This window comes from Bombina bombina, chromosome 10 (assembly GCF_027579735.1).
Source record: "Bombina bombina isolate aBomBom1 chromosome 10, aBomBom1.pri, whole genome shotgun sequence".
Lineage (NCBI taxonomy): Eukaryota > Metazoa > Chordata > Amphibia > Anura > Bombinatoridae > Bombina > Bombina bombina.
Genome location: NC_069508.1, coordinates 82,863,269 through 82,885,984, shown reverse-complemented (window position 1 = coordinate 82,885,984; position 22,716 = coordinate 82,863,269). Strand labels below are relative to the sequence as shown.

The 22,716-nt window shown below is 38.9% G+C and overlaps 1 protein-coding gene across 1 annotated transcript in view; it reads left to right on the top strand.

The window, feature by feature from the left end:
* Positions 1 to 233: 233 nt before the first annotated feature.
* The window catches only part of LOC128640806 (flavin-containing monooxygenase 3-like), a 365,854-nt gene continuing 343,371 nt past the window's right edge, over positions 234 to 22,716 (top strand). The window contains exon 1 of the mRNA XM_053693225.1: positions 234 to 461. The gene's annotated coding sequence lies outside the window, so the exon portion shown is untranslated. The remainder of the gene's footprint in view (positions 462 to 22,716) is intronic.

The window sequence follows — 22,716 nt, the reverse complement described above, 5'->3', positions numbered from 1 at the left end:
TAGAAGAATAATAAAAGGTGATAACACAATAAAGAACAAATTTAAATATTAATGAAAAGAAAACTAGTCACTCAACTTGTAGGACTTTGTAATATAATTTATTTTTTATTGTTTCTAAGTTTCACTTAGTCAACACACAGTTAATAGTTTTGTTTATTCTTCCAGTTAGTTCTGTTGGTTTATGGAAAAGGGGAGGGGTCTCTGTAGGTTTAAAAGCAGCTGCAAACTGCAGCGCATTAAAACATTGTGCATAACTTTCTTGTTGCTCTTACGAAAGACAGCAGACCCTGCTTATAGAAGTTGCACATTGTTTTTTAACACTTTTTTTCTGTTGTTACGTTTTCAACTACTTGTCTGAAACGTTTGGAAATAACTTATTTTAACCACTGTTAGTTGCGTGTGGAAGAATCAGTGGAGGAAAAAGCTACCAAGAGATAAGGGGACCTTTTGAAACTTAAATTGTGAGTAAATAATTATATTGGGAATGACATTATTTCTACATTTCTACATTTTTTGGCTTATTTGTTTTTTTTTCTCCCCTGGGGATGATTTGTGGCATCATGTCAGATACATCTTGAGTATAAAGTAGGGTCAGATATAACTGTGTTCTTACTATGATCAAGCAATCTAATGTGTAGAATGTTGCAGCTAGTGCATTCTGAAAGGTACTAAAATGTAATCTGATATAAACTGTTTAATAGTGCATAGTAAAAATATAGCAATATATTTCATTTTTTAATTATGCTCATGTTTCTTGCAATTTACCTTTTGTAAATTGTGTTTGCTCAATTGTCTCTAGAAAGGGTGTACTAGATACTACAGACTTCTGTTAAGTGACCCTGCTACATGCTACACAGTGGTTGCTTGATCATTGCAGGAGATAAGATAACCATACTTAAGAGGTTTTTCTAATGGGGTCTGTGTCTGTGTTAAAAAATATGCTATTTTTTGGTTAAAATTACAGTTTTAATAGCTATCTATTATATATTTTGAAAGCATTTGTTGCAATATGTTGAGTGTTTATGGGGTCAATACAAAAAAATTCTGAGATTGAACATAGGAAAATGAATAATGAAAGTAAATTGCAAAGTTTTTGTTATAGTTTTAAATTTATATGTTTAATTAAAATTTTAAGATGAATGTCCCTTTAAACGCTTAACTGTGTATGACAACATGTTGTCGTCATTCACACAATGCCTACAGTGCGGATTACAACTACGTGTGATCATCATAGGGGGCTAATTTGGAGCTGATTGTGTTAGGCAATTTACAAGGTGGCATCAGGTTATGCCTCAGTTGAAGGAATCCGGGCATGTAAGTGATGTCAACATGTGTAGGTGTGGCATTGTCACTTAGACCCAAAAATGGCAAGGACAGTAAAGCAGGAGAAGGATGTGCATATAAAAAAAACATTATCTCAGCTCCCTTAATTCTTATAGACCCTAAAACACATTATTGGAAAGGTAATTGTCTGTTTTTTTTAAACAGTGCATGTTTTGGGGGTTAAAATGTATACACACTTTAACCCCCCCCCCAAAAAAAAATGCATGTAAGAGGTGACCAAAAAGGCTTAGAAATCCCCATAACCCCTTGTTTTAAAGTTTAGATGCCCCTCTTGAAAATAAAACCCTTGAAAATATAATTTTTATAGCCAGGTGATCACTATATAGTAATAGTGATTACCTGACTTGAATACATGTCCATTTATTTTCATATATGTTAATGGAAGCAGATCCGTTACATAACTATTACAAAAAAAAACCTTATTTATATGAGAATAGCCTCTTCTTTTTAGAGTTTAGAAGAAAAATGCACATTATTGTGTATAACCTTGCTTATTAAACTTGTAATAAAAATATGCACTTTTTCAAACTTTTTGCTGCAGGTTTCTAACATGTCCTTATATATACATAAACATAATGTAGAGTTTAAATCTGCTGGGTCTCCAGAAAAAAAATATATTAAGGAGCCCAAATGGAGCCGTATAACTCTGTTTCCGCCCGAGCCTTCAGACCGCTGCTCCTTAACTCGGATTGATGTCCTCTGAGGCGGCGGACATCAATCTGCACAATCTCATACGATTGGGTTGATTGATACCACCTGCTAGAACTGCTTGTGCAATAATAAATGCAGACAGCATATGCTGTCTGCATTTATCGATGTCTGGCGGACATGATTCGCTACAACGGATCATGTCCACCACACACTTGATAAATCGGCCCCATAATGTGTGAATTTCTCACAAAAAAATGGCCTACAGTAGGTCCTAAATGTGAGCAGCATGTAAAAACTGTAACACAGCTCAGCACAGTGGTGTAAATGGCTCAGCAGTTAAAGGGATAGTAAACATCAAAAATGTTATTGTTTAAAAAGAAAGATAATACATTTATTTACAATTCCAAAGTTTTGCATAACCAACACTGTTATAGAAATATACTTTTTACCTCTGTAATTACCTTGTATCTAAGCTGACTGCCTCCATATTGCAGATCTTTTGACACACTTGAATTTTAGGCAATTAGTGCTGACTCTTAAGTAACTTCATGTGCATGAGCACAGTGTTATCTATATGAAACCCATGAACTAGCACCCTCTAGCTGTGAAAACTGTCAAATGCCTTCAGATGAGAGCCTTCAAGGGCTTAGAAATTAGCATATGAGCCTACCTAAGTTTAGCTTTCAACTAAGAATAACAAAAGAACTAAGCAAATTTCATGATAGAAGTAAATTAGAAAGTTGTTTAACATGACATGCCCTATCTGAATCATCAAAGTTTAATTTGGACTTTACTATCCCTTTAAAAAGTTAAAGAGGCATTTCATTTGCTTGAGAGTGGAGTAAAAACTTTATGACCTACTTTTCAACAGCCTTAGCAATACTTGGCGGCTTACAGAGTTATGCAAGAAAGTGTTTTTTTAAAGTCAACAAAAAGCAGCTCAATCAGACAAACAAGAACAGAACAAAAATGAAATATGGTACATTTGCATGTGATCAAGGGCAGGGCTAGACTGGGACCATAAAAGGCCCAGGCATGTTAGGCTCAAAGAGGCACACTCCCCCCCCCCCCTTTGCTCATTTCTTATTTAACCGTATACCAAACATGGCAAGTATAATACTTGTTTAAGTGACAAAACATTTAACATTTCCAACACCCTATAATCACTGTATTTTGTCAATTGGTTGGTATGAAAAAATAACGTAAAATATAAATAAAACACAACAAAACCAAAATAAAGTGCTAGTTTTTAATGAAAAACGTTTTTGGTCATCTGAGGATGGGCAGATGACCGAAAACGTTTATATGTATTTTGCATAAGTAAAGTTTGATTTAAAAGAAACCGGAGAGTGCTTTCCAATTTGTGAGATTTCTATGTGCAGTGATTGAAGTGCACCCCAGATGTTGCATATGTTGTGAGCATGCTGGGTTCCTTTGTGTGTATGTGTATATATATATATATATATATATATATATATACAGGTATACCCCACTCATACAGCGGGTTAGGGACCGGAGCCCCACTGTAAAGTGAAAACCGCTTTAAAGTGAAACAAGGTAGTTTTAGCTTTCTTTTCAATGTTTAAAATATTGAAAACATGTTTGTACTAACCTATATTATGGGTGCAATAGTGCTACGTTTAGTTTAACACTAGCACAGCAAGTATTCAATTAGTATTTAATAAATACTGTACCTGTAAAATAGTGACAATTACTGTAGTAAAATTTGCCAGATTATAACACTGAGACACAGATTGCACTGTAATGCTGTAAATAAAGTGAACTGTGCATAGCAAAATGGTGCCAGTCACTTTTCTCGCAATCTCACGATGATTACAGCACTGTTTCAAAATCCTTGGAGGTTGAACTTCAGTTCCACAAAGCGCTGTATTAGCGAATCGCTGTAAAGTGAAGCGCTGTAAAAGTGAGGTATACCTGTGTATGTATATATATATATATATATATATATATATATATATATATATATATATATATATATATATATATATATATTATATATATATATTATATATATATATATATATATATATAGAGAGAGAGAGAGAGAGAGAGAAAGGCGTCAAAATTTTCTTGAACTGGGGTGAGTGAATGATACTGAGTGAATGTTGATTTAACATTCACTCACTATCTATAGTCTGTCAGCATGATGTAAGTACAGCAGCGGTGAAGACGGAGTACCGCTTCACCACTGCTGGTGCAACAGAGGGGAGGGGGTTAGTCGGCCAGCTGGCATGGAGGGTGAGAAGACGTACTGAAGACGTGAAGGCATTGTAGGAGAGTTATCCTCAGAGGCACATGTTTAAGTATTAAGTTAGTACATGAGCCCAGCTGGCCCTGCTTCTCCGTCTGGGTTCTCACAAGTCTTTCAGGCTGACAGACATGGCCAACTCAGAGGATCTGTGGTAAGCGTAACCATGAGCCAAGAAACCAGACAGTGAGACTGAGGCTAAGGTGCTGCCCACCAAAAGGCTGTATAGAGCTGTAGTGGAGACTGTTCAGGCTTATTATTTCTAAGAAAACTGCATAGCAAGAAGTGTTTAAACCTGAAAACTGTCTGAGCAACAAGCTACGAGAGCTGTTTGTTAAAGGGAAATGAAACCCAAAAATGTTATTTCATGATTCAGATAGAAAATACCATTTTAAACAACTTTCCAATATTGAGCTTAACTTTCCAATTTACTGCTGTTATTTAATTTGCTTTGTTCTCTTGTTATCCTTTGCTGAAATGTTTATCTAGGCAAGCCCAGGAGCAGCAGAGAACCTAGGTTCTAGCTGTTGATTGGTGACTGCATATATATATATATATATATATATATATATGGGTACAAGGGTTATAACAGCGCCTATATATCCACTAAAGCATAGAGTATGTACAGCAAAGTGGGTAAAAAATAAAAATAAACCATAAAAAATATATATATATGAAAAATAAAATAAAAAATATATAAAATAAAGAACTTGGTAGTTCAATTTGAGTCTTTAGGATATATATAGTCCTTAGTGTGTGTCCAACATGCGGATGATATGTAGTAATGGATGGTATATAATACCCTTACCAGATATTACCCCAATCTAATGAGGTAAGTATGCCGCACTGGGGGTATGTGTTGGTAGTTCAATCTTCTCCTTGTATTCAGTGAGATGGCTGTATCAGTTTTCGTTGGCCTCCTGGAGTATGCAGGGATGTGCTTCTGATGGTAGATGTATCCCTTGAGCTTCCTGTGGATTAGTGGTTGGCCTCTTGGAGTACTTTTTCTGTCTTGGTATGAACTTTCTCCGTCGTGAGTAATACCCAGGGAGACAAAAAAGTATATATAGTGTAATACAGTTTTATTTATAGTATAGAACAGTAATGCAATTCACATAGCACTCACATTTAGCATCCTCAAACAGTATGAGGTATGTAATTGGCATATAGGACCTAAGTTGGTCTCTCCACAGGTTAGTGTCAATTAAAATGCCCCAATCTTTGCTGAGAACTCCGTAATGAAGTTTCTCACAGATGTTGTTACATCCAGAATGGGGTTAATACAGTCACAGTTAATTGTAAAAATGGTGCTAGATATCTAGCCACAAGGAGGTATAATATCTAAAAGCAATATAAGAGTATAGCAATAAAAAAATATATATTAAAAGTATATTTCCCTGACGCGTTTCAAAGGTTATTTTTCGTTGGTCCTTCTTCTTCAGAGGGTATTTCTCTTAAATACTGCTGGAATATAGCACATGCCGCCAGTTCATCGTGTGTAAAATCGGCGTCTGACGTCATCATGGAGCGCTGATCTGTGCGCCCTGTGAGATCGTGGAGCCGACGTTGCCATGGCAACATGTAAACTATACACGGTTACTCGGTGGATGTGCAATAGACCAATAGATATATTTGCATATCGAGTGTGTCGCTGATTACACATATTGGCGGAGTTCCCCATACTTATTATAATGAGGCAAAGTACCGCAAGTCTCAAAACTATTGGACAGAGACGATGTCTAAATCAGCGCAACACTCACAGCGAATAATACTAAAAACAAAGTGCGTAAAAAACATAGTGTATAAAATTCAAAAATGTGTTAGAAAGGAGCATCAATATGACATTGTATCCATATCATAATGCATGAAAAGTATCAAGAAAGCTTTGATGTCATACCTATGCTATATCAACAACTGGAAGAAATGGACACGAAACTAGTGGAGAGAGGCTATACTAGAGAGATGGTCAAGAGGGCACGTGATGACCTTATGGATCCCATTAATCTGGAAAAAAGGCAAAGGACAACCAAGTCAGACCCTGACCGGATCAACATGGTTACTACATATACATCAGATTCGAGACACCTCACTGAGGCGGTCCGGAGGCATTGGCCAGTGGTAGGCAGTGATCCCACACTACCATTTGGGAGGGTGGCTGCCCCCAGAATAGCATACCGAAGAGCAAATAACCTAAGGGACATATTGGTTAAGTCAGATCCAATAAGGAATTACAAGAAGGATACTTGGCTTAAACCCACGAAGATGGGCTGTTTTCCCTGTTCTGGATGTGTAACCTGCAATGGTACGCTTAGGGGCAATTCGTTTCAGCACCCTCACAGCAACAAAAGATTCAACATTAGGCATCGCCTTACATGCACCAGCGTATATGTAGTATACATGATTATTTGCCCATGTTCCAGTGTATACATCGGTAAAACTGTAACAACCTTCCGCGAGCGTATGGCAAACCACCGGTGTGCTATACGGGAGGCCCTACGCACTGGTGAATCAGAACAACCAGTAGCTAGGCATTGCATCCAACATAAACATGCGGTTTCAAGTTTACGCACAATGCTCATAGATCATATACCCCCACTCCCAAGGGGAGGTGACAGGGGGAACCTGTTACTACAATGCGAAACCAAGTGGATCTACAGGCTAAATACCATCTCTCCATGTGGCCTCAATACCTCACTGGACTTCAGCCCTTTCTACTAGATAAATCCTGTTCTTGCAACATAATCTGAGCACACAGATTTGTCCTGCTATAATGTATGGGTCTTAAAAATGGACATATAACCATTTCTCACATATTGTTCCTATGTTTCTACCATAATACTAGTAGGCATGAATGCGCTAGTATCTCACCTTATATGATAATTGAAGTAGTTTATTGTCACTATGACATCAAATCTTGAAGTATTCTTGATACTTTTCATGCATTATGATATGGATACAATGTCATATTGATGCTCCTTTCTAACACATTTTTGAATTTTATACACTATGTTTTTTACGCACTTTGTTTTTAGTATTATTCGCTGTGAGTGTTGCGCTGATTTAGACATCGTCTCTGTCCAATAGTTTTGAGACTTGCGGTACTTTGCCTCATTATAATAAGTATGGGGAACTCCGCCAATATGTGTAATCAGCGACACACTCGATATGCAAATATATCTATTGGTCTATTGCACATCCACCGAGTAACCGTGTATAGTTTACATGTTGCCATGGCAACGTCGGTTCCACGATCTCACAGGGCGCACAGATCAGCGATCCCTGATGACGTCAGACGCCGATTTTACACACGATGAACTGGCGGCATGTGCTATATTCCAGCAGTATTTAAGAGGTGATTTGGGGTAAGTTTGGTATGAAGCTTTTTAATATTTTGATACATTTGATAAAGGCACGATGGTGTGCCGAAACGTCATGGCATTATTATCGTTTTAATGGAATGAATAAAGGATTACCTTTTATTAAAGACCAGTGAGTGCCTGTGTTCTTGGAGAGGATACGAATTGGCTTGCAGTGCACCTTGGCAGTTGAATTGGTGTAAGATTGTGCTGTCCTCTATCTGGACTGTATATATATATATATATATATATATATATATATATGTGTATACAGTATATGTGTATGTATATATATATATATATGAATCAGTGATGTGAGGTGAACCCGACAGAGGCAGCTTAAATTTATGGTTAAATTGGCAGGTTGCAGGTCGAATTAACTGCTAATATTAAATTTGCTTCATTCTTTTGGTATCATTTGTTGAAGGATATGCAGCAATATATATATATATATATATACATATATAAAACATGGAAGGGAACTGCACTCCAAGGCCGGACCAGGTACACATCCTGTGACTCAGCAACATCCAGCCCTGGGTGCTAAATAGCACTCCAAAAAAGCTGTGATGTCACCAGAGCCACAGGCAGTTAACCCCAGTCCGGAATGGGTGCAAGAAACAAGGGGGATTACAAACAAAAAGTAATACAACACATAGAAACACCCAGCACTCACCAGCTAGCTCACAGCTCAGATAAAATCACAACTGGAAAGGTTAGTTACCGCATCTGGCCAAATGGGAAAGCTCAGGCACCACGTCAAAGTCCTTTCCATTGCCTGAGTCCCTAACACAGCCACACCTTCATGCAAGCTCACAAAGCCAAACAGACTGAGAACAAAGAAGGGGTGCACAGGTGGATGTAATCACCCAGAAAAAAATACAAAACATGGAAGGGAACTGCACTCCAAGACCGGACCAGGTACATATCCTGTGACTCAGCAACATCCAGCCCTGGGTGCTAAATAGCGCTCCAAAAAAGCTGTGATGTCACCAGAGCCACAGGCAGTTAACCCCAGTCCGGAATGGGTGCAAGAAAGAAGGGGGATTACAAACAAAAAGTAATACAACACATAGAAACACCCAGCACTCACCAGCTAGCTCACAGCTAAGATAAAATCACAACTGGAAAGGTTAGTTACCGCATCTGGCCAAATGGGAAAGCTCAGGCACCACATCAAGGTGGTGAGTGCTGGGTGTTTCTATGTGTTGTATTACTTTTTGTTTGTAATCCCCCTTCTTTCTTGCACCCATTCCGGACTGGGGTTAACTGCCTGTGGCTCTGGTGACATCACAGCTTTTTTGGAGTGCTATTTAGCACCCAGGGCTGGATGTTGCTGAGTCACAGGATTGTGTACCTGGTCCGGTCTTGGAGTGCAGTTCCCTTCCATGTTTTGTATTTTCTCTGGGTGATTACATCCACCTGTGCACCCCTCTTTGTTCTCAGTCTGTTTGGCTTTGTGAGCTTGCATAATGGTGTGGCTGTGTTAGGGACTCAGGCAATGAAAAGGACCTTTTTGACAGGGTGCCTGAGCTTTCCCATTTGGCCAGATGCGGTAACTAACCTTTCCAGTTGTGATTTTATCTTTGCTGTGAGCTAGCTGGTGAGTGCTCGGTGTTTCTATGTGTTGTATTACTTTTTGTTTGTAATCCCCCTTGTTTCTTGCACCCATTCCGGACTGGGGTTAACTGCCTGTGGCTCTGGTGACATCACAGCTTTTTTGGAGTGCTATTTAGCACCCAGGGCTGGATGTTGCGGAGTCACAGGATGTGTACCTGGTCCGGTCTTGGAGTGCAGTTCCCTTGCATGTTTTGTATTTTCTCTGGGTGATTACATCCACCTGTGCACCCCTTCTTTGTTCTCAGTCTGTTTGGCTTTGTGAGCTCGCATGATGGTGTGACTGTGTTAGGGACTTAGGCAATGGAAAGGACCTTGACGTGGTGCCTGAGCTTTCCCATTTGGCCAGGTGCGGTAACTAACCTTTCCAGTTGTGATTTTATCTTAGCTGTGAGCTAGCTGGTGAGTGCTGGGTGTTTCTATGTGTTGTATTTTTGTTTGTAATCCCCCTTGTTTCTTGCACCCATTCCGGACTGGGGTTAACTGCCTGTGGCTCTGGTGACATCACAGCTTTTTTGGAGTGCTATTTAGCACCCAGGGCTGGATGTTGCTGAGTCACAGGATTGTGTACCTGGTCCGGTCTTGGAGTGCAGTTCCCTTCCATGTTTTGTATTTTCTCTGGGTGATTACATCCACCTGTGCACCCCTTCTTTGTTCTCAGTCTGTTTGGCTTTGTGAGCTTGCATGATGGTGTGGCTATGTTAGGGACTCAGGCAATGGAAAGGACCTTTTTGACGGGGTGCCTGAGCTTTCCCATTTGGCCAGATGCGGTAACTAACCTTTCCAGTTGTGATTTTATCTTTGCTGTGAGCTAGCTGGTGAGTGCTGGGTGTTTCTATGTGTTGTATTACTTTTTGTTTGTAATCCCCCTTGTTTCTTGCACCCATTCCGGACTGGGGTTAACTGCCTGTGGCTCTGGTGACATCACAGCTTTTTTGGAGTGCTATTTAGCACCCAGGGCTGGATGTTGCTGAGTCACAGGATGTGTACCTGGTCCGGTCTTGGAGTGCAGTTCCCTTCCATCTTTTGTATTTTCTCTGGGTGATTACATCCACCTGTGCACCCCTTCTTTATTCTCAGTCTGTTAGGCTTTGTGAGCTCGCATGATGGTGTGGCTGTGTTAGGGACTCAGGCAATGGAAAGGACCTTGACGTGGTGCCTGAGCTTTCCCATTTGGCCAGATGCGGTAACTAAAATTTCCAGTTGTGATTTTATCTTAGCTGTGAGCTAGCTGGTGAGTGCTGGGTGTTTCTATGTGTTGTATTACTTTTTGTTTGTAATCCCCCTTCTTTCTTGCACCCATTCCGGACTGGTGTTAACTGCCTGTGGCTCTGGTGACATCACAGCTTTTTTGGAGTGCTATTTAGCACCCAGGGCTGGATGTTGCTGAGTCACAGGATGTGTACCTGGTCCGGTCTTGGAGTGCAGTTCCCTTCCATGTTTTGTATTTTCTCTGGGTGATTACATCCACCTGTGCACCCCCTCTTTTTTCTCAGTCTGTTTGGCTTTGTGAGCTCGCATGGTGGTGTGGCTGTGTTTGGGACTCAGGCAATGGAAAGGACCTTGATGTGGTGCCTGAGCTTTCCCATTTGACCAGATGCAGTAACTAACCTTTCCAGTTGTGATTTTAACTAAGCTGTGAGCTAGCTGGTGAGTGCTGGGTGTTTCTATGTGTTATATATATATATATATATATTTTGCAGGGTCATAATTGCAGGATACACTCCAGCCATATTTTCATTATAGACATAGGAGTTAGTTCTGATCAGGGATTTTTTTATCAACGATATTTCTAAATGGAAATTAATAGTGACTTTCCCCTTAACCTATGTATTGAGGATTGATCTTATTTTTTTTATTTGTATAACTGTTAAAATGGAGGGAGAAGCTTTTCTGATCAAATTCAATATTTTTCTATCTGCTTTCGTTAATGGGTAGACTTTCTTTGCATTCAGCATAGCCCAAATGCAAGTACATTTGGAATAAATTGTTGAAAAACTGGTTACATCTTCATTCCAGAACAAACAATAGAAAGTGGACATAATATCCCAGAGGTTTTTGTTTCCTGTATTTAACCAGGAATCTGCTTTAGGGGTGCATTTATTTCCACCATAAACCTAACATATATTACACTTTAAGCTGACCAGTCTCAGGGCATAAAATGCCATATACCTTGTTTTTGAAGCTCTACTTTGCTCATAGATTACTTTTAACTGATACTGAATTCCCATGGATACCACAGGAATTTTTTATTAACCAATTTACTGATCTTAAAGTGAAGGTCAAGTCCGGGTGACTCGCTCATGCCAATCTGCAGCTGATTAGAAATGATGTTGATGTTCATTCATTATTTTGCATACTTTTGAATCCTACAGTCAATATTTTACCTTCTATTCATCCCCTGTTACACTTTCTTCATTTGCCCGCCATCTTCATTACATTGATTGACAGCAATGTAAGTTTAAATTCTCCAATGTCCGATTCCACCCTGGGGCGTTCGGCCCCTTTTTTGCAACGTCATCACCAAGTTATGCGCATGCGTTAGTCCCTCAATAGTGTCATACATCTGTCATTCTCGTTTATGAGACGCACATGCGTATTCCGCCTGCTGCTTGTTAATTGGCTACATATTGTTACTCAGAATGATCGTGCTACAATTTACAGCAATCTTTTGATAACTCTGCTGTAATCATGTTTGTCGATTGCCGATATGGAATATGCCCTGCACTGAATATTTGAACTTATAATTTGTCAGTAACTCTTTGATCGCATTTGACGAATGCACGATTCGGCTGCACATACGCATGCGCAATTTGTTGGTAATATTGTGCACAAGCTTTTGACAGACACTACTGAAGAATAAGGAAGTGGCTGAGGGGAAGAGTTGGACTGCAAACGGAGAGTATTATAATATATAATTTTTTATAAAATATAAAAACAAATATAAAGTTAGAGACTAGAATGCTGATATGTTATTCAATAGATGTCAGTAGTCCATTGGCCTTAAATTGACCTTCACTTTAAGTTCATCATTATTCTTTGCAATAATTCCTTTGAAAAATAATTTCTTTAAAAAATATGTTTTTCTTTTTTTTTAGTTTCCTAAAACATGAATGTAGTACCATATCATAACTATATGACACACAATGCATAGAATTCTGAGAAAGAGACAAAGAGAAAAAGACAAATAGACAAAGAGAGAAAGACAAAGATAAAAGGAAAGAAGGAGAAAAGGAAATGAGGCACTATTTTCCTTCAACTTCCCCCCACTAAGTCAGCCATGGTTGTATAAAATCTGCTTCAAACTAGGAGAGGAAAGGCTATTACCAGCTAATAACTATCAAAAGCTATGAGAAACTGACCTGCTGTCAAAAAGGCAGTGAAAATAGTACATGCTAAACCTCCATAAACTGAGCTTCCATCAGCCAGTGAGTTGCCAGTAAGACCTGCATACTTGCATAGGAAAGACAAACTCAGACTAAAGTAGCAATGTTCCTTCAATAGCATAAGCATTAAAATCAAGTCACTGTTGGGGAAAATTTATTATTCAAGCCAGAATTTCTAACTCACTGAAAACACTGTATGCAACTATGCAGTAAATAATGTATTTTGCTACTATATGTAATTGTACTTGTTAGTAAATCTACTAATACTTAGAATATAGTAAATTCCATGGCATTTGCTTAGGCAATATGCTATCTTGGCAGTTTGGCAATTGGCACATGTGAGTGATATATATTCTGCATGATTCCTATAAACGTTTCAAAATATCTACATGAACAATGATTAATAAATCTGATTAAGACAGTTTAAGATATCTGGCCAGCTTTGATATTTCTCATTTTCACCATGCTCTCATTTTAAATGCATGGTTTAAGCTCTAAAAATGTGTAATAAGCCTCTTTCAACTCTGTGTGGATTCTAAAACTGATATTTCCTTGTGTTCCCATCTTTTAAAAGGGACAATAAGCAATATATCTATCTATATTATTACAGTGTAATAAATAATATATATGTTGCTTATTGTCCCTTTAATAATATATATGTTGCTTATTGTCCCTTTAAAATTCCACAAATATCTTACTTCTGGATTTGTATCTACTACAGAGGAGAAAAGTAATCTGTAATGCTTCACTCCGATATTTATAGTATCGGCTAAATAAACATTGACTTTGTTCCACGAGGAGGTCTAGACTAGAGATCTGCATATACACCGTGGAGCTTTCAGTGAGATCTAAGGAACCTGCAAACTGGGCTACTACTTTGCGAATAAGGCACTGATCACAGTCAACGGAGATACAACTGAGCTTTAGCCCAGTATCCCCTGGAGAGAGCCTCCGGTATTCAAAATGGAGCCTCATACCCTACTACAGGCAATCGGTTGTGTGCTACGACAACATCAAGAGGATTTTATAGCGCAGATTGAGACCGCATTTCATTTACCTATCACCTATACACCTGCCATGCTCTCTGGAGACAACGCTACAAACAAGCCTTGTGACGGCATTGGTTTGGATCCCCAGCAATTACCATCCCGTGAAACATCAGACCTCCAAACACAGAGACGCATTACCTTACTGACAAAGGACTGTCATCATCCGGCAGCCATTGCTGGTCTATCTCAAGACGCAGCAACAGGCTTGGACTCTGCCAACATATATCTAACAACGGAGAGGTCTCTGGCTTCACGGAGGCAGTTTGAGGAGGAAAAGAACCAGGTATTTTATGGGAACTTCCTAGAGCTCCGCAGCAGCACACATCCGATTGCCAACCTTGGTGACCCAAGAAAGCAGGCCCGATTCTCCACAGTTTTCCCACTTGCTTGGGCAAGCATGCAGCTGGCTAAAATTCAGATGCCTCGGAAAATCTACAAAGAACAGGCTTTAAAACTTCCCAGACTTGGAATGGGCTAAGTAACTCTATGTTCAGTTTGAAAGTGGACTCTGCACAAAGTTTATTTATGCTTGCTCACATTAATAAGTTATATATAAATATACAGTTGTCTTTCTGATACTGTAGTTTTGCATGAATTTAGGGCACTAGGCTCTTTGTTTTCCTATTTAAAGATGTAAGTTTGTTTGCTGCAATATGTTCTGTTGGATAGTTGACCTGTTATACATAATATACCAGTTGTATTGTTGGAACTTCCCTGCCAGACTCTATTCTAGCCACCTTGATATCTATCTAAATTGTTTGGTGAGCCTCTATATTTATATGAATCTTGATGGGTTCAAAATATGTTGTTGATATGTCATCTTCTGTCACATTATACAGCTCTTCTAGGTCAGCAGCTACATGTACTTTCCCACAATCATAGATAACCTTATCATAAGACCATTGAAATAGATACACTAGAGACATAGAATAGTTTATTATTAGGACCTATTTAATTCTCAATTTAATTGATTCACCTGCCGTTGGGCATAGGGCCCGTGCCCAGGTGCAGGATCTCATTATATAAGACTGTCTTACACAAGCTAACTTAGAAGGTCCAGTTATTTTCCATATGGAGACACAGGAGTGTCTCCATATATTTTTGTTGAAGGCTTGCTGCAAAAGTTTAATCTTTTATTTTATTTATTTTATTTAGAGCTCTGAGAAAGTTTACTACATATGTATAACCCTAGCTTTCAATTGGTGCTCTCATAGTAACCATTGAATTTTTAGATGCCAACATATATTATATTTTACTTATCATACTTAAACTACCACCCCCCCCATTATAATAAACCTCCCAATTTAGGAGGGTTAACTATGCGGTTTATCTTGCCTATACCGCTCCCTAACTACTTAAGCAACTCTTGCAGTAAAATACAATATTAACCTTATTTTCCCTTCCTAGCTTAGCAAGATTGCTTAGGAATCCAGCACAACATACCAACATATCTCACCATACTATTTACATATAAGAATGATACTTTCATTGTTGGTATCATTTAAAATATCAATTGCTAATCTATTTTAAGCTTACAGGTAAAAAAGTTCAGCTTATGTAAAAAGAAAAAGAGTTTCTGGTCTTCCACATAGTATTTTCTATAATGTGAATTTTTTTTTTTTTTGGAAGTTGTCAAATTGAAATGTACCATTTATGTTTGTCTTATGAAAATGATATTTCATATAAGTTGTATTGTTTTCGCACAACCTCAATAAAAATCTATTTAAAAAAAAATAAAAAAAATTAGAGCATTGTGAAAATGAGAAATATCAAAGCTGGCCAGCATTGCATATTAACACACTAGGGGTTAAAACAAATCTGTGCTGTGCTGTGCTGTGCTGGGGAACTGTAGTAAAGAGCCTGGTTACAATCCTGCTCAGCCCCCACCACAGTGCACAGGAAAGAAACGACACTCTAAATGATATGCAGACCTTACTTTGTGCAGCACCCTCATTGCCCTCTTACCTTGGTTTGTTGATTTAAGGCTATAAATTAAGCTGCTGGCCGTTTTCTGCCTTATGTTAGAGGCTGACTGCACTGTGCTCAGGGAGGAAGGGGAGGGGACTGGCTTTAGTGAGAGAAGCTGCAGATCAGCCGAGTAGTTCTAGGAGGAAGCCGTGGCTGGGACCATTATACCCCCAAAAGCTACTATCTGGGGACAAAAAGAAAACAAAAAACCCAGCAGTGCTCAACACTAGTAATAACATTTAAAATAAATGTTACTCATCCAGCACAACTGGCATCCCCTAATGTCGCTGCGCTATTAGCACTGCTGCTGGACTACTGTTGTGGTACAAATAGCACAGGGACATTGGTTATTTGTAGAAGGTTTTTTTAAACTTAATTTCCAGTGTGCCAGCTTCAGGAGAGGGAACGGTGGATGGTCCTGATTAACCCCTTACTCAACAGTCAGCAACTCTTATCAATTGCCTCCTCACCTCAATAGCGGTAGTCTTGCACAGAGTCCCGGTTCTCCCCCAGTCCCGAGTACCCCACTGACTGCCAGTGCCATTGCCACCCATCACCTCATAACGTTAACTCTGTTATTTCAAAGTGTTACTGTGAAGGCTTATACCATTAACTTAAGTTTACCCTACCGGTATGATGTGGAGTGTTCCCTGTAGGACGGTTCCTCAGGCAGGGGCCAGGGCAGCAACTGATGATCTCTTCTCTAGCTGAGATATCCTCTGGCTCCACCTCTGTCTCTTGATTGAAGTTGAAGGCTACCACGGGCTGCTCAGGACAACAGGAGTGGATGCACAGCAGTCTCTCCTCTCTTCCCGCCAGTGGTCCCTGCTTTGCCCACGCGTAGGGAGTCAAACAACTCCGGTCATGTTCCCACGGTGCTGTCAATCACCAGGAGAACATACATGACTGCCGTTGATTGGCTCCCAGTAAAAATAAGAGGCCTCATATAATAGGTTTTTCCGCTGCGCTGCAGCTACAAATCACCACCGGGTGGCGCAGCAGAGCGACTGGTGATATAAATCTATGCATTATATTGCACAATAGAGAGAAAGCCGATCCCGCTATATATATATATATATATATATATATATATATACACACATACATTTTTTTATTTTAAGATGCTCCAAATGGCAGGTGCGGCAGTGCCTCACCTGCCTCCTATAACTGCATGTCATATGTGTTTATATACATGTATAGGTAATAGAAGACAGCAAGAAATAGCAATAGTAGCTTTTATTTATGTGATGTTTCGGGGACAGCTCCCCTTCATCAGACCGAGGGTCTGATGAAGGGGAGCTGTTCCTGAAACATCATGTAAATAAAAGCTACTATTGCTATTTCTTACGCCCAGTGAGAAATTACCTATACCTCTACTTGTATTCAGCAGCCTAGCACCTGGACACCTGTTAGTGCAAGTGCACCAGCTTCTGTGAATATATAAGCATATATATTTAGAGTAAAAACACAGTCCCCCTTTCACCTCTATGTAAAGGCACTTTAGGTGCCGTTTTTTTCCAAACACCTCACTTTAACCCCTTATAACTGCTTTGTGCAGCAAACTGTCTAGATACCCTGTACCTTCCAGGTGAACAGTTGAATCAGCTGAGGAAGATTATTCAAAACCCTGGAGCCCTCAAGCAAGATTACTTGAGGTTGGTCGAGACTGCAAGCAGTTTAATTTGTGATGCAGCAATTTAAATTACTTGCATTAATGAGAAAAAATGGTTTGGCTCTCAATCCAAACTTAGTTCTGGTGAGGGGCAAACTGAACCTTTTTCAGAAGACTTAGGAAAATTCAGTTTAGTATTCTAGTGTATTGAACATAACTTTCCAGGGGTGCTGAATAGGCTTTCAGTCTCACCCACCTCAAGAAAGATTCCTCCTGTCTCATATGCCAAAAGATCCTTTAAAGGCCAGAGCTTTCTTTGCATTTGTCACAGACCTTGAAGCGATTGGAGTGATGAAGGAACAGAATCAAGGGATCTGTTCTAACCTTTTCATTGTTCCAAAGAAAGAAGGGACTTTTGGGCCATTTTGGATCTCAAAACTCTGAACAAATGTTGCAACTTTCAAAATAGAGGCAATATGTACTATTTTTTTCTCCAGATGCCTCAGGAACATACAAACACAGTTCTTCAGTTCAATCATATTACAACATGTCTCAGAAAATATCTTTAGAATTTAAGACAAGAGAATTCCTAACTTAGTGGCAAGTCTGTTTTAGGTGCCTCCTTTCTCTGTCCAACATTGCTAGAAATCACCATAGATGCCAGCCTGTCATGTTGGGGTACAGTCTGGGGTTCCCGGAGAGCACAGCGAGTTTGGTCTCCTTAGGAGACCAACATCTTGGAACGTGAGTTGGCCCTTGTTAAGACAGGAGGCTTTTCTGAGGTTTCAGTCAGACAATGTCACAGCAGTGGATTACATCAATCATCAGGGCAGTACTCAGAGCACCTTAGCTTACATTCTGAATTAGGCAGAATGTGATCATTGCATGATATCAGCAATTTACATTCTGGGTGTGAGCAACTCAGAATCAATCATCAATATCTTTACCCTGATGAATGGTCCTTGACTCAGGAGGTATTCAATCAATCTTTGGGAAAAGCAAGACATACATCTCATGTCCTCTACATTGAATCACAAGCTACCCGAGTATTGTGCAAGATCTCGAGATCTACAAGCAAGTCTAATCGATGCACTAGTGATTTTCTGGTCATTCAATCTGATTTACATCTTTCCTCCTCCTTCGCATTGGAAGGAGTGTTTGTATTACAAGTTGAAAGTAAATGTGAAGGCATGAGCGCTATCACAATTTATGCTAGAATGATTACCGCAACCGTTATACTCATAATAATACTGTCTGATAAAATATTGCACAAAAGTTATAAGGGCTCAAAGATATGAGGTCTGAGGTGCTAGGAAAAAAGGCATGCAAAGGGCTTTAAAGACTATTATGTATATGTATGTAATGTGTGTGTGTGTGTGTGTATATGTGTATATATATGTGTGTGTGTGTGTGTGTGTGTGTGTTACAGGTAAAGTAAGAAATCCGGGTAATCCTAGAATTACTCAGTTCAAATGGACATTACCCAAGTGGCTGTGGGTAAAGCCCGATGAAATGTCACATGGATTAAATATCACCTTTTGGAAAAGACCAGTGAGTGCCTCAATTCATTTATTGTATATGTATGTGTGTTTGTATATATATATATATATATATATTTACAAGAAAGATCAGCACTCACCAATGTAACAACCACTCGAATGCACGGCCAAGATAAATGTAGACAAAAGTAGAAGCATAGAGACAAGACCTGGTGTTGATCCCTGTAGTCCCACGCCACAAAAGCCAGCACACGAGATTTAAGCAACACACCTTCCTTTAATACAAAGCATAACGTTTCAGCTCCCACTGGAGCCTTGTTCACATGCAATAATTCATCACGATAGATCAGGCATATTACAACATACACAAGAAAAACCCTTATATACCCCCACCGATTGGTGGGTGGGGGTATATAAGGGTTTTTCTTGTGTATGTTGTAATATGCCTGATCTATCGTGATGAATTATTGCATGTGAACAAGGCTCCAGTGGGAGCTGAAACGTTATGCTTTGTATTAAAGGAAGGTGTGTTGCTTAAATCTCGTGTGCTGGCTTTTGTGGCGTGGGACTACAGGGATCAACACCAGGTCTTGTCTCTATGCTTCTACTTTTGTCTATATATATATATATATATATATACAGGGAGTGCAGAATTATTAGGCAAATGAGTATTTTGACCACATCATCCTCTTTATGCATGTTGTCTTACTACAAGCTGTATAGGCTCGAAAGCCTACTACCAATTAAGCATATTAGGTGATGTGCATCTCTGTAATGAGAAGGGGTGTGGTCTAATGACATCAACACCCTATATCAGGTGTGCATAATTATTAGGCAACTTCCTTTCCTTTGGCAAAATGGGTCAAAAGAGGGACTTGATAGGCTCAGAAAAGTCAAAAATAGTGAGATATCTTGCAGAGGGATGCAGCACTCTTAAAATTGCAAAGCTTCTGAAGCGTGATCATCGAACAATCAAGCGTTTCATTCAAAATAGTCAACAGGGTCGCAAGAAGCGTGTGGAAAAACCAAGGCGCAAAATAACTGCCCATGAACTGAGAAAAGTCAAGCGTGCAGCTGCCAAGATGCCACTTGCCACCAGTTTGGCCATATTTCAGAGCTGCAACATCACTGGAGTGCCCAAAAGCACAAGGTGTGCAATACTCAGAAACATGGCCAAGGTAAGAAAGGCTGAAAGATGACCACCACTGAACAAGACACACAAGCTGAAACATCAAGACTGGGCCAAGAAATATCTCAAGACTGATTTTTCTAAGGTTTTATGGACTGATGAAATGAGAGTGAGTCTTGATGGGCCAGATGGATGGGCCCGTGGCTGGATTGGTAAAGGGCACAGAGCTCCAGTCCGACTCAAACGCCAGCAAGGTGGAGGTGGAGTACTGGTTTGGGCTGGTATCATCAAAGATGAGCTTGTGGGGCCTTTTCGGGTTGAGGATGGAGTCAAGCTCAACTCCCAGTCCTACTGCCAGTTTCTGGAAGACACCTTCTTCAAGCAGTGGTACAGGAAGAAGTCTGCATCCTTCAAGAAAAACATGATTTTCATGCAGGACAATGCTCCATCACATGCGTCCAAGTACTCCACAGCGTGGCTGGCAAGAAAGGGTATAAATGGCCTCCTTGTTCAACTGATCTGAACCCCATTGAGAACCTGTGGTCCATCATCAAATGTGAGATTTACAAGGAGGGAAAACAGTACACCTCTCTGAACAGTGTCTGGGAGGCTGTGGTTGCTGCTGCACGCAATGTTGATGGTGAACAGATCAAAACACTGACAGAATCCATGGATGGCAGGCTTTTGAGTGTCCTTGTAAAGAAAGGTGGCTATATTGGTCACTGATTTGTTTTTGTTTTGTTTTCGAATGTCAGAAATGTATATTTGTGAATGTTGAGATGTTATATTGGTTTCACTGGTAAAAATAAATAATTGAAATGGGTATATATTTGTTTTTTGTTAAGTTGCCTAATAATTATGCACAGTAATAGTCACCTGCACACACAGATATCCCCCTAAAATAGCTAAAACTAAAAACTACTTCCAAAAATATTCAGCTTTGATATTAATGAGTTTTTTGGGTTCATTGAGAACATGGTTGTTGTTCAATAATAAAATTAATCCTCAAAAATACAACTTGCCTAATAATTCTGCACTCCCTGTATATATATATATATATATATATTTTATATGTGTGTGTGTATATATATATATGTCTGTGTGTATGTGTGTATATATATATATATATATATATATATATGTATGTGTATGTGTATGTATATATATATATATATATATATATATATGTATGTATATATATATATGTGTATATATATATATATATATATGAGTCCAAATTTTCTGTAACGGGGTGAGTGAATGATAGTGAGTGAATGTTGAATCTATAGTCTGTCAGCATGATGTAAGTACAGCAGTGGTGAAGACGGAGTACCGCTTCACCACTGCTGGTGCAACAGAGGGGAGGGGGTTAGTCGGCCAGCTGGCATGGAGGGTGAGAAGACGTACTGAAGACGTGAAGGCATTGTAGGAGGCAGAGGTTTAAGTATTAGGTTAGTACATGAGCCCAATATATATATATATATATATATATATATTACCAAAAAGCTTTACGCGTGCAAAAAAGCATACTTCTAGTGCAGAATACCACTCCACTCGTAATCTATCCCTATATGCTTTCACTATACTCTGTGGGTTTTTCTGTGCTTGACTTCATATAAAAATAAGTAGTGCATATAAATCAGTCATACCATACACTATTGCCACACCATACATGCAGCAATACCATACATTTCCTATTAAATGGAGAAGCAGAGGTATGAGAGTATTAATAATCCAAGTTATAGCATTTATTTAATAAGATCATAATTATTATGAGCTATTTTACAATGCAATATGATGACTGGTAATGCCACATGATTTTAAATGATTCTAATTTTCTGTATTTTTATAAAATGTAAGTTTTAAAACAAGCATTTGTAACATATAAAATAAATACAGTCCATGACCTTGTGGTAAAAAAACAGTTCTATATTCTGTATGCTTAATTATTTTGCATACAGAATTCATTTTGTTAAATGATCCTTTATTGAACTAGCAAATGACAAGCATGTGATTCTAAATGAGCACTGACCTTTACCTTTTGGTCCAGAGCTCTTTGCTTAGTTTAACAGTAGATTTAAACATGTTTAACATTTAACATTTGTTATCAGGATAAAACAGGAAAGGACCTATGCGATTCAGATTGCTACAGCATCTAACCTGGTAGGTTCTTTTTCTTCAGCTAGAAGGGTTTCTGAGCTTTCAGATTTGTCATGCAAACCGCCTTTTCTGAATTTTTCATTTGGTGAAGTCTGTTCTTAACAGTAGTTAGTCCTTTCTTATTACCAAGGGGGGTAGTGCCAGATACAATGATTACTTATGTATTTAAAAAGACCCTAGTGTCAAACTAGTGTGTTATTGAGCCAGAATATCTGCTATAATAAAAATTAACTTTTAAAATTTTACTTTTAAAATATCCACAAATACAAAATCCACACCAATAAAATATAAATAAAAAACAAAAACACCTCTCTTCTTCCGCAAATCACAATACATGTATTATCTTATTGTTAAGTACGTTTTTATCATAAAATTTAGGTTAGTACCAAGTGGGTAATTATCCCAACTACCAAGTACATAGCGACTACAAAAGATCCCTATAATCTCAACTATTAAGTGACTATTAAAGTTTATTGTGAAAATACTAACAAAAAGAGAGGGAACACTATGGGCCAGATCACGAGTGCCACACTGTTACGCACAAGTGATATCGGTTTATCGCGGATGTTTGCTCGCATCGGAAGGAGTGTTTATATTACAAGTTGAAAGTAAATGTGAAGGCATGAGCGCTATCACAATTTATGCTAGAATGATTACCGCAACCGTTATACTCATA